The 14,103-nt window shown below is 33.1% G+C and overlaps 1 long non-coding RNA gene across 2 annotated transcripts in view; it reads left to right on the top strand.

The window, feature by feature from the left end:
• The window catches only part of LOC131509041 (uncharacterized), a 161,519-nt gene that overhangs the window by 2,473 nt on the left and 144,943 nt on the right, over positions 1 to 14,103 (top strand). For both annotated transcript variants that reach the window (XR_009260271.1, XR_009260270.1), the window contains exon 2: positions 13,905 to 13,960. This is a non-coding gene — a long non-coding RNA (uncharacterized LOC131509041). The remainder of the gene's footprint in view (positions 1 to 13,904; positions 13,961 to 14,103) is intronic.

Genomic DNA, 14,103 nt, shown 5'->3' with positions numbered 1-14,103 from the left:
ACAAGCTCCAGGCTCTGAGCTGTCAGCACAGAGTCTGATGTAGGGCTTGAACTCAGTGACTGCGAGATCATACCTGAGCTGAAGTGGGATGCTTAACCAACTGAAGCACCCAGGTGCCTCACCTTCATTTTAAAAGTAATAAAATATGGGGAACCTGGGTGGCTCAGTCAAATGAACATCCAACTTCTGCTCAGGTCATGATCTTGTGGTTCGTGGGTTCAAGCCCGGCAACGGGCTCTGTGCTGACAGCTCAGCCTGGAGCCTGCCTGGGATTCTGTGTCTCCCTCTCTCTCTGCCCCTCCCCTGCTCACGTTCTCTCTCTCAACAATAAATAAACATTAAAAAATTTTTCTTAAAGTAATAAAATACATTAAATACTTTAAGGTATTTTACCACAAAGTACAACAATGTGTTTAGGAAGAAGCCTAAATACGAAAGTGTCACAGATAAATTCAATCTGTTTCCTCTTTCCCCATCCCCAACTTCAGTGTATTTATTGAAGAGTGACAGAAACACAGTCTAAACACATTCTATGTGCCTGGAATTGTTTTTGACATTTTTATCTATCTGATTTAATCTTGGGGTAAAAAAGCCTTTAAAGCAATTAAATTCAAAGTATAAAATATGTGCAGGTAGTTTTTACTATTTTTCGATAATTGGTAATAGAAAGGGGCAAAATAAAAAAAGGGAATGAAATGCCATAATAATTAATAATAAGCTTGAATTGGGACTTTATATTACATATTGAAAAATTAAAAGTAACAACCTCACATACAATAAAGTATAGGTTATAAATAACTTGTACTTTATATTATTAAACTGTATGTATAACAAATACATATTTAATAATATAGGTCTTATTTATGTATTTAACTAGGGGCATAATTGTTATGAAGAAATATTTCATGCTGAGATATGTTTAATATCATGATTGATTTGCAAAATAAGACCATAAAGAGAACCTGTTTGCAAAAATATACATAGGAATGTTTTCAGTTTCCTCAAAGTCCTTCCTTAATCCTATGATTTTAAGATAATCTTGTTTTGAAGCACTTATACTATTGTTATTTTTGAGCTGTTTTCTTTTTCAAAATTTATCGTATCTAATGCTGAGACATCCTTCTTCTTTTAATACCTTTGGGTTTAATTTGAGTAGTTCTCAGCTTAATTTTAATCAGATTTATCTTATCCTATAATTTCGGGATCATTAGAAGATTTTCTTTGCAAATTATTTGAATGGATTTTTTTTTTGCAAGTTACTCAACAATTATTGAGTTCTTACTGCAAACTATATATCTGGCACTGTTCTAGGTTCAGGAATGAAAAGCATAGTGTCCTTTAACCAGGTGAAGTATATATTTTATTTGGGGAAAGCCAATAAGAAATACATGAATTAATCAGTTTACAAGAAAAATTTAAATAATGATGATTGCTATGCAAATGTATTATGGTAATACGATAGAAATTGACTATGGGGTCACTGCTTTAGCTGGCATGTTTAGGAAAGATTTATTGAGTTTACACTAAAATGATGTGAAGGGTCATAGAGGCTATTAAGAAGAGTATTCTGAATGTAGAAACCAGCAGATGGAAAAGTGTTGGATGGGAGCAGTCATGGTGTTTGATGAGCAGGATAAAGATGTGTACGTTGAGAGTGCAGAAGGCAGGTTGGAGAGATTAGGTTGGAGAGTGTAGGCACCTGGTTAGGTAGTATATGATTGGCCATAATAAAGAGTTTGAATTGTATGCTGATTGAAATTAAAAAAAAAGTTTTGGGGGATTTTTATAGGGAAAAGATGCAGTCTATTTTTAAAAGGATTACTTTGGCTGATATGTAGGAGAAAATAATGGTAGCAGGAATGGTAATCAGACGACTGTTGTATTAGATTAGAAGTGAAATTATAGCAAAATGGGTAATTGTTGAAGCAGGATACACCACATGATTTGGTTATGATCAGGACATAGTTGAAAAGTAGAGCAAATAGAATATAATAATAGATTATACAGAATGAAAGACATAGAATAATTGAAGAATATTCCTAGGTTTATGGGAAGAGTAACTCACTGCCTGATATTTTCATTTACTGAGGTGAGAAGACTTGGTTATAGGTTAAATCCAGGGCTTAATATTTCTGTTTGACAAAGTTATCTTGGACATACGTATTACACCTCCAAGCAGAGATGGTTTGCAGATAGTTGGGTATGAATGAAGAAGGCTAGAGCTATAAATATGAAATCAGTTACCAGCATGTAGATAACATGTAGATAATGGGAATAAATGATAAGAAATGATCTTCAATGACTGCTAAAATCACTGAGTGATAAGGTTGATTGATAGAGAACCTTTATAATGAATGGATAAGATCTGAAGTTGACCGGTTTTAACTGCCTAAAAAGATAGACATGATGTATCTCTTTATTTGAAATGAATAGCAACTAAAAATAAATGGTACCACCTATGAGATATTCCTGTCTAAAAATTTAACGTGAATCTCATCATATCTTTGGGTCTAATTAAGTTTACAGAAAGAACTGAGGTTGAGTACATATTGGTACCATGGGGGTGCAGTTAGCCAATTTGGAGATGTTAGAAATTCGACAGAACCAAAGACTAGTTTCCTTAAGAAGTGAATTTGAGGGGGAAAAAGATCTGTTCTAGATTAAAAGAAATTTAAAAGAAATTGAAAAACCATGTAAAAAAATCTCAATCCATAGGATTTATTAGGATCCTTATTTTTAAAAAGCAATTGTAAAAAGACAATTATTAAAATGGAACAATTAAAGAAATTTTAACACTAATTGGATACAAGAAAAATAAATAATTGTTTTATGACTATACTTAAAAACTTATGGATTATTGAAAGGAGAAATGATACATGCCTAGTTTAAAATGGTCCAGCTTTGGGTGGGCATTATAAATGAACCATGATTCATCATATATTGGTCATTATGAGGCTGGATTATAAAAATATTTATGAATATTTTATCTATGTTTGCAAATTCCCATGATAAACATGTTTATACATAAACAAATAAAAGAGTAAATACATAAAATATTAAAATATAAAGCTGTGGAAAATCTAAGGATAGCATAGAGGAGAGGGTTGAGAAGACAACCTTAGAGGAGCTCCAGTATTTAAGAATTGAAGAGGAGAGTCACAAAGAAGCTGGGGACCATTCAGAGTTGTTGGAGGAAAGCCAGATAAATGCCACATCGTGGGGCATCTAGAGGTGTGTGTGTGTGTGTGTGTGTGTGTGTGTGTGTGTGTGTTAAAGAAGATGAAGGTAGTAGTCAAGAATGCAAAATGCTGCTGAGATTTTTATTAAGATGAGAACTGAAGTTTCACCATTAGATCTAACAAGATATTGGTAATGTGTTATTTTTAAGACCAGTTTCAGTGTGTTGTAGAAATAAGAACATGAATGCAGTGGTTTGGAAGAGAATGGGAGATAAAAAAGGGGAGGCAGTAATATGGACAACTTTTTAAGGGAATTGAACTGAGAAATGAGGAGGCAACTGGATTGTGACATGTGATCAAGAATTTTTGTTTTTTTAAATTTAGATGATATCAGAGCAAGTTTGCATACCCACAAAATACTGCTATCGAATAGGATGAAACTGCTGATACATTAAAGATGGGGAGAATTACAGGAAAGAGTTTGTTTAGAGGGAAAGGATGGGATTCTTCATATAAATAGTAGTAAGAGCAGAAATACTTATTATGGCTACAGAACAAAAGGGAATACAGCATAAGTAGGTATAGATTTGGTGGTAGAAATAATAAAATTACTTGAGTCTAATAACAACTTTTTGTCTATGAAGTATGATTGAGCTTTAAACTAGACTTTTCAGGAGAAAAGATGGGAAATTGCTATATCAAAGAAATGAAAAAAATCGATTTATAGGTAGCAGTGTGATTGTCAGTATTTATTGTCTATTGGAGATTGTTGGCTATAAATTTGAAGCAAACCAGTATGGTCAGTATGGTTTTATTTTCTCCAGAAATACTCAATTGCTTGGTTATAAACATGGGGTAAGCCTGCAGTTTGGATCAAAGAGGTTTGACATTTTTGCCAGCTAACACAATAGTAGAAGAAAGAGGCAAGGAAGTTAGGGATATTTGCAAGGATGTAGTTACCATGTTATAATGGATTGACGGTGTGAGAGAGGATGGACAGCTGTTGGTATGAGCATACTGTAGTAAGTGAAGGATAGGAGATGGTGAATAGAAAATGGGATGTCAGAATGTGCAGCTTGAGGGATAGTGTTGCTATGGATATTATTTATATTAATATAAATATGTAATATATAAATAAAATATATAATATATTAATAATAATATATTGATTATATATAGAAGATAAACTCAATGTACTAAAGAGGTTGACTGAAATTAGATTGAGGAAAATTTGCTTGAGGAATAGGAAACCAAGAAATGAAGGAAACCAAAGAAACTGAAAAACCAGTGTTTTGAATTTATCATTTATGTGACTATTGATATAACCGAAAAAGATGATAAAAGTGGTGGTCAAAGAGAAGACATTTTAGTTGAAGACAGTGACGTGTTTTCAAAGTCCTGAGCTTTTTGAAGGAGGAAGAAGGTAAGAAAAGAAAAAAAAAATCTTAAAGTAGGAAAAAATAGGGGAACAAGAATGTCATATAACATATAAAACTTCTCTAGACCCTGAGGTAATTGGAGAGAAAAAGATTGCACTTTCCTTTAGCCTACATTTGGGTGGACTGCAAGGGAGCATTTTTTCCTCATTACATAGTCAGTGCTACTGGGAATGAGAAGATGAAGGGGAATCTAAACACAGTTTAGAGATTTTTGAGAATGTCCTGCAGGGGATTGATGAGGACAGTTTGAATTCCGGAGGGCTTGTTGAAGGAGATCGATAAAATGGGAAGTGTGGCAACTGGGATCAGATATATGTATTGAACAACATGGGGATGGCTGTCCTGGAAATTGGGAGTCACCCAGCATGATCATGCCTTTGATGGTAAATGAATTGAGACTGAAAGAAAGATATGATGGGATTGGGTCAAGAACTTTTTTCTCCCCCAAGTGTTTATCCATTTATTTTTGAGAGGGTGAGAGACAGTGAGAGAGAGCACAAGTGGGGGAGGGGCAGAGAGAGAGAGAGAGAGAGAGAGAGCGAGAAGGAGAGAGGGAGACACAGAATCTGAAGCAGGCTCTAGGCTCCAAGCTGTCAGTGCAGAGCCCAACGTGGGGCTCAAATTCGTGAAACACAAGATTATGACCTGAGCCAAAGTCAGATTGCCAAGCGACTGAGCCACTGAGGCACCCCATAGGTCAAGAACTTTATAAAAAGAAAGAGAAATAGCCAAATATATATTGTTGACACAGCTTTTGGTAAAAATAACTTTAAGTAAAAAATAGAAGTTCTCAGGCAGCTGTTCAGTTTTGCAAGGTTTTTTTTTTTTTTTTTTGAGATTGAAAATGAAAGTAAATTTTTTCCTTTCAAGTTTTTATTTAAATTCAAGTTAGTTAACATACAGTGTAATATTGGTTTCAGGGGTAGAATTTAGTGATTCATCACTTACATATAACACCCAGTGCTCATCCCAACAAGTGCCCTCCTTAATGCCCATCACCTATCTTCCCCCACCTCCCCTCTGGCAACCTTCTGTTTGTTCTCTATAGTTAAGAATCTCTCTTATGGTTTGCCTCCCTCTCTCTTCTTACCTTATTTTATTTTTCTTCCCCCTCCCCTGTGTCCATCTGTTTTGTTTCTTAAATTCCACATATGAATGAAATCATATGGTATTTGTCTTTCTCTGACTTACTTCATTTTGCATCCATGTCATTACAAATGGCAAGATTTCATTCTTTTTGATAGCTGAGTAATATTCCATTGTTTCTATATAAGCCACATCTTTATCCATTCATTAGTCAATAGACATTTGGGCTCTTTCCATAATTTGGCTATAGTAGATAATGCTGCTAGAAATATTGGGGTGATGTGCCCCTTTGAATCAGTATTTTTGTATTCTTTAGATGAATACCTTATAGTCCAGTTGCTGAGTCATAGGGTAGTTCTATTTTTAACTTTTTGAGGAATCTCCATACTGTTTTCCAGAGTTGCTGCACCAGTTTGCATTCCCATCAACAGTATAAGAGGGTTCCCCTTTTTCTGCATCGTTGCCAACATCTGTTGTTTTCTGTGTTGTTAATTTTAGCCATTCTGACAGGTGTGAGGTGGTAGCTTATCATGGTTTTGATTTGTATTTCCCTGATGATGAGTGATGTTGAGCATTTTTTCATGTGTCTATTGGCCATCTGTATGTCTTCTGCAAATTAATTTTTTGATTTCTGTATTCTTCATGGCAATTATACTACTAATCTCAGCGGAGCAGTTTATTTATTTGAAACATGTAATTCCTCATTGTTACTTCATTTCTTCTTTTTAGAATTCAATTCTGTTTTTTGTGTTTCACGTTTACCTATTGCTTTTCCTTATTTGCCCTATTGCCAGCAAGGTTTTATCACAGCAGACACTGTGATAAACACTGATGTCTGTGTTGTTAAAAAATAGGATCAAATATAGCATCACTCCTATGCTGTTACCTCAGGAGAACTGTGTGATATTCAGTATAAAGAAGGACAAAAGTGTCAAGTGGTAGACCAGGGAGTGTGGTAGGCAGATGTTTTCTAACTTTTGATTTGGCACTAATTCTGGAAGAGGTCCAGATAAATTTGTGCTTTTCATATATATGTATATCAAAATATGTAAACATATATATAAATATATAAATATATAAATATATGCATATTTACTTATGTATATCACATAACTCCAAAAAAATATTTAGGTGACTACCAACAGCATTTACTACATAATAGGATAAAAATGAAATTTGAATCCAATAGTAAATAGTTATTAAATATGGATAAATATTTAGCTCTATACTTTATAACATAGAAAATAGGGGCACCTGGGTGGCTCAGTCTGTTAAGCGGCCGACTTCAGCTTAGGTCATGATCTCGCGGTCTGTGAGTTCGAGCCCCGCGTCGGGCTCTGTGCTGACAGCTCAGAGCCTGGAGCCTGTTTCAGATTCTGTGTCTCCCTCTCTCTCTGACCCTCCCCTGTTCATGCTTTGTCTCTCTCTGTCTCAAAAATAAATAAATAAATAAAAAATAAAAAAAAAATAATCAAGTGCATTTATTCATATTTATTCATATTATCCTTATAATAAGCACTGTAATGAATTTTCACCCCAATGGCTCTTTCTCCTACAAAGGACATAAAGTCACATCATAATTAAATGAAAGCAAAAATAATGAGGTTCAAGTATACATGGTTTTGATGGCCTCATATAATTTATCAATAAATTCTAGATGGTCTATATGAGTACTACAACTTGTTTAAATAGTACTTACATATTTAAAGTAGGTCATATATCCATTTGTAATGTATCTTTAGTCATTAATGACTAAAAGACAAATAAAACTATAATTTTTGTAGTGGGTTCTTTATGTCAAAATAACCCTTTATAGTAAGTAAAACAATTATTTTACCTGTATGAGATTAAATTCATTAAAACACACTATTGTCAAACATACATTTTGAGTTATTTTTATCCATAGTCTTGTATCCAGTTCACCATGGGATAAATAAATTATATTGTAAAATTGATAGTTTTAGTTTAGAGGTTGATTTTACAGTTAGAAAAAGGGATTATGTTTTCTATTCAAAGATAAACAGTTTATTTTTGGTTAAAACTATAATCCAGACTTCTTGCTTCATTTTCTACCCAATGTAGCTATCATGATCAGGCAAGTTCAATGTCACATCAGTAAGGAAAGTCACCCAATATAATGTAAATTAGGTAAATAAAATATTTATACATAAATCTATGTTAAGAATTCAAAAAATATATATTTTATTGTATTATAGATGAAAGTAATTGCATCAGTCCAAACTAAAAAGTTGATACATTTTTTTAGTCTCTATAAATTGAGAGAAATATACTTTCTGTGAGCTATAAATATCTTATAGAATAATAATAAAAATGATTTCTTCTTTCAAACTTTGGGAGGGGCTTGCTACAGTACAGAAACAAGGTAAAATGCTAAAATTTATTTAGATATTATCACAATATTTCAATTGCTTTTTTAATATTCTTTATAGGAGAACTAATGCCTTTTACATTTTATTTTACAGAAATACTTTAGTGAAGCTAGCTCATTTTTAAATGAGCTTTGAGCATTTTAAATGTCGTGCTTTGATAGATATTTTTAAATAATTCCAAATATTTCTTAAACCATATATTGAAATTCTATTACAAGTAATTTTAAATATTTAAAAATGTACTGAGAATACATAAAAGTTTAGATTTTCTTACATATAGCAATACAGACATATATCAATTTCAGAGTAAAATCAATAGCTTTAAGATTTTGCTTTCAAAAAAAGGATTTTGTTCTAAGATTGTAAGCAGCCTGTTTAAATCTAAAATGCCCTGAATTTAATGTCCCCAGAATCTTATGAGAATTATAAATAATTAAATTACTTAAAGATTATCTGTTTCTTTCCAATATTTTTATGTTTAATCTTTTTTCTGAATGTATATTTTTCCTCTGTAGACCAAAAATATTTATTTGTATTGCAGTTCAGATGTAAAAGTAGGTCAGATAGTTCCCATATTATTCAAAAAATGCCTTCAAACTCTTGACAGCAGAAATATGAATGAGTACATGAAGTCACAGACTGCCTAATTTTTTTCCTATTAGGCTATTTAAAGTGGATTATTTGGGTTATTCCTTTTTCTTAACAGTTCCTGTAGCAACTTATATTCAGAAGGTCTGCACAAAGATTTCCTGGATGAATTATTTAATTCAGTAAACCAATTTTGCTAGATTACCTTAAGGAATATGTTTCCAGCTTTAGAATAGACCCAGAGAAGTCATATAGAAGTCAGATCGTCTCTTAACACACTAACTGGAGCTACATACAAATGAAAAAAAAAAAAAAAAGATCAATTAAAATGTCTAAACACTGCTTGCTCCAACCACTGAATTAATATAGATTTTAAAACATTCCACTATTGAAGATGGGCTTTCTGGACAACGTCTGACCTGTGTTCAAATCCACATGTTCTGGATAGCCTGAAATTTTGACCTTAGGGCTCAGGCAAAATTAAAATGTCTGAGTTACACAAACTAGTTAGATTTGCTAACCATTCTTGTTAGATAATAGATCCTGAAAGCTTACCTTGAAACCAGGAAAGCTGTGGTTGGTTTTATTCCTTACTACCTTATATGAATTTGACTCTTGACATACAGTAGTTCTCAGCTTACTAGACTAAAGCTACATACATATTTTTCTTTACTAGTCATTACAAAGGAATTGCACATTAATAATTTAGCACCGCTTCTAAATCTTGTCAATCAAAAGGGCACATCAATCTAACAGTTTCTGAAATCAAGTGTCTTTCTGTCTCTCTTTCTCTGTCTTTTTTAAAAAATATTTTTTAACATTTATTTATTTTTGAGAGACAGAGCATGAGCAGGGGAGGAGCAGAAAGGCAGGGAAACAGAATCTGAAGCAGGCTCCAGGCTCTGAGCTGTCCTTGAATCCTTCCCTAGTATCTTAGTAACACTAACCGATTTGTTGTTTTTTAAATTATATTCTTCTAAGTACTGTTTCTTTATACTCTGTTAATGTAAGTTAAATTCTCTGAAGCTAGTGTTCACATCATAATCATATTTTATTGGGTGCATATTAGGAATTAAAATATTTTCATTAATATTCTCACTCTCAACCACATTAAACCACATTCCCCTAAAAGCTTATGTTATAACCTCTCCATTTAAGCAGTAATTCTTTTTTTTGCAAAAAAAAATTTTAATGTTTAATTTTGAGAGAGAGTGAGAGACTGAGCTTGAGTTGGGGAGGGGCAGAGAGAGAGGGAGACACAGAATCTGAAGCAGACCCCAGGCCCTGAGCTGTCAGCACAGAGCCCGACTCAGGGCTTGAACTCATGAAACATGATATCATGACCCAAATCTAAGTCAGACACTTAACCGACTGAGCCACCCAGCCGCCCCTAAGCAGTAATTCTTGGAAGAAAAAATGTTTGAGAATCAGTGATGAAACTTAGAAACTTAGATAATGAGGGAGTTATTTTAGAATTATGATTAGGGAGACATTTCTATGCAATAATTTTACATAAGTGGCCTCCTTTGGTTACATACTCAAAAATACAGTCCAGGTACAATCAACGTATCTTATTAGGCTCTGTTTCAGGGTGTTCTTTAAGTTAGCTTTCTTATCAACTTCCTTTGGGCTTTCCTACAATATTTTTATCCCAACTCCCCTACCCCCCATTTTACTGTTGCCTACTATTAATACTTGCATAACATGACATTTAGGCATGAAAATCATTCCAACTTTCAGCACCCCAATTGCAAAAAGAAAGAAGGGGAATGGGAACATTATAGCAAATGAAAAATGGATTATTAGTGACTTATAATAAATGTGAAATCAGAATGCCCAGTACATGACCATCTTGCTAAAGGCCTTCTTCTAAGCGTGGTATAACTGACATTGAGTGGTGAAAGAAACTACATGTTGAGGATGAGACTATAGTAACTAAAAGAAAAGTCAAGTTTCCAGAAATCTGAAGGACCATTAGTAAAATTAGACTGAAAGGAGTCAAGGAATCAGTGATAAAAGAACTAGTAGTAAGAAAAGGGAAGTAGGCCTGAGAGAATTAGTTAGCATGACTGTTACTGGATTGTAATGTTCTGGAAACTTTTATGCACTCAATTCTTTCTCCGTGACTATGTAAATCTTAATGAAGTTAAGGCCCCTGGCTTTTCTAAGTACTAGTTAAAAAGAGCAAAATCAAAATCAAAATCAAAATATGCCTTTATGGTATCACTTTACCCTTCCTTGGTAAGACTCCTTGGATTACCTAACTCCAAACTGTATGTATAACTAAACATAACTATACGTTTGGAATACCTCAACGGATTTGTTAATTTAAGGTCATGACTTACATTCTACTATAAGTTAATATTTTGTGGGAGATTTAAGCGCAATACTTTGATAAAACCCACCATCTAATTAAGGAAGTAACAGTAAATCTGAAGTAAACATTTCAGAATTTTTCTCAGGCTTTTCAGAAACTTCCAAGTGCATAGATGTGGGGGTTTGTGTGTGTGGGAGTGGTTAACAAAATACTTAGAATCAACGATTTGTATTTTATCCCTGTCATAATTCCTTGCAGAGAAGACTACTTGAAACAACCCTCCTCCCAACTCTAATTTAAAAATCTTCCTGGGGCGCCTGGGTGGGGTCAGTTGGTTAAGCTTCCCACTTCAGCTCAGGTCATATTCTTATACATCGGGCTCTAAGCCAACAGCTAGGGGCCTGGAGCCTGCTTCAGATTCTATGTCTCCCACTCTCTTTCTGTCCCTCCCCTGCTTGTGCTCTCTCTCACTTCCTCAAAAATAAATAAATAAACATTTTAAAAAATTAAAAAATAAAAGTCTTCTTGAAATTTCTTAGTTCTTAGCCCCATGACCCCCCTCCCATTCTGTACTATATAGCTACTGTTTGAAAAATGCTTTCACCTGCTCCAGTTATCATTGGTTTGGGTATCCAAAATCATTGGATTTTTTTTTTTTGAAGCCACCAGCTTGATTGGCTTAATAAAATGCTCAGCAGTCAAAGGGGTTGATTTCTATTTGAAGGAGGGCATAGGAAGAGGGTACATGCCTGTAAATAATTATTCTTTATATTTTTCTTTTACGCATATCAATTTAGAAGTGTAAATTGCTATTCTGTGCTCAGAGTTCTAACTCATTTTAATTATTAAAACTTTTATACCAAGAAATCTTGAAGATATAAGCTAAATAAACTTCGGTTTAACAGTATTAAGTGTGACTTAAAAATTACTCTTTAAAAAATATCTTAGTGTCAACTGTCAAAATATTAATTTGTGGATTATATTTTCCTCTGTAGATATTAACCAATTTTTGTCTTTTTTTTAAAAACTACTTTCATAAAATACCTCAAAACTGTGGGTTTGATTATAAAGTTGTAATTTTTCATTAATATTTTAACATACATGAAAACAAACTGTGAACTTCCTTCTGGCACCCCAACATACCCCAAGCTCATATTGTATTTGCCCTGCCAGAGCTCTGTAATTAACCACTTCTCCAGTGAGTTCTGGCTCCTTTTGCTAGTAAATGGAGTATAAAAACCAAGATCTGGGTACTAGGTGTGCCATAGGAGTTTTATAGTTCCTCTTAGTGGAGAGAACTAGGAAATGTATGTATATTAACTTATGCATATACACACATTTATATTTATTTCAATGTCTGTAGATATATCAATACTTTCCAGTAACACATAATGTAAGTTCATGTTGATGCCTGTAACTCAAATTCAGAATCAGAAGACTGACTTTAATGTATGTTAATTTTATTGCATATATTATAATATATAGATATGGATACAGACATACATTTTTAAGAATAATCACTGGAAGAACACAGATAAAAGCTATAGTTTAAAAATGAATAGGGTAAAAAGTGTGGTGAGAGAGAGTAGAACATATAAAACCTTACTAGTTCAAATGAAGGAGGGAATGAGGAAAACTGAGGAACAAAATACATTTTTCAAAATATCCAATTTATCTTTGATTTTTAATGAAGATTAGAGATAATACCTGAATAAAACAATATCCACTAATGAAACTGAAAATATTTTGTGAATTCTGCTTTTCCTCACAAAAAGAGATATGTAAGAAGCTCAGACAGTCATGCAGATGATTTTATTAACAATTAAAAGAGCAGATGGGGCTTCAGAGCTTCAAAATGTATCTTTTGTAAATAGAAAAAAATGACATGTAATTACATGACAATAATATGACTTTGGCAACTAATCAAAACATACACTGTAAATTAAATAAATGCATAAATCAGCCTCACATGGAAAGATTTACCACATCAAACTATAAAAGAGAAAACTAAAATCATATTAAAAGAGTGAAATCCTTACTTTAAAATTCAACACTCATTCATTAAAACAAGCAAAATAAGCACTTAGGAAACAAATAAGAAATTAGAATTTGCCTAACCTTTTAAAAGGTATGTAAAATAAATCTATAGTTTTAAGTCAGAGGACAGTCACGTGAAGCAAGAGTGGGACAGAGAAAGCTTGTTAAAATTAAATGACAGCAGAAAACAGTAAGCAAATAAAAACATTTTACAAACAACAGGTTAACTTTTTTGAAAAAAAAATATTTTGGAAGAAGAGATGAAGTACCTAAATAGAGCTTAATGATAATACCATTCTGTCAGACATGAGAGATATATTTGAAATCCATAGGGATCCTATTCATCAGCAATAACCAATTGGAAGATATAATTTGAAAAACATTCCTCCTGAAAGCAAAACAGATCTCTAAGATACTTAGAACTGAATCTATGAAAGAATATGCAATATTTCTAGGTAGGAAATTATAAAATATTATCGAATGTCTAAATAGAACCTATTATATAAATAATGATCTAAAGCTCGTGGATGTGAGGGTTTAATATCACAAAAATATCAATTATTCATGAAATAATCTATAAATACTAAGAAATTCCAATGATAACCATACCATATTTTTAGCATGTGTGCAGATTGAAAAGCTAACCCTAAATTTAAATTGCGTATGTTATGTATAAGAATATTTAAGATGCTTGTGCTAAAGGAAAACAAATATACACATACCAATATTTCTTACTTAATTTTAGCGATTAAGCAATGGTGTATTAATAATATCTTATATTTGCTGCACCAAATCTACTCTTGACTTCCCTTCACAATTCTTAAATTTATGAACTGCATTAATGCCTTCCTGGATTCTTATTTTCCAGGTGAATGTAAACAACTGAAGAATTCGCAAGAGATGAGAGGGAGGACGGAGGGTGAGGTAAGGGTATTTATTTCTAGTTACTTTCTTATCAGATTGCCAAAGATTGGCTGTGTTGCTTTACCAAAAGGTGACTGCTCCTGTAACAATAATTGTTCCTTCTGAAGCCAGAAGAGCCCGCCATGCAAATGACTGCATGTTGC

The sequence above is a fragment of the Neofelis nebulosa genome, chromosome 4 (genome assembly GCF_028018385.1).
Source record: "Neofelis nebulosa isolate mNeoNeb1 chromosome 4, mNeoNeb1.pri, whole genome shotgun sequence".
In the NCBI taxonomy this organism is placed as follows: Eukaryota; Metazoa; Chordata; class Mammalia; order Carnivora; family Felidae; genus Neofelis; species Neofelis nebulosa.
This window is presented reverse-complemented; position numbering and strand designations above follow the sequence as displayed.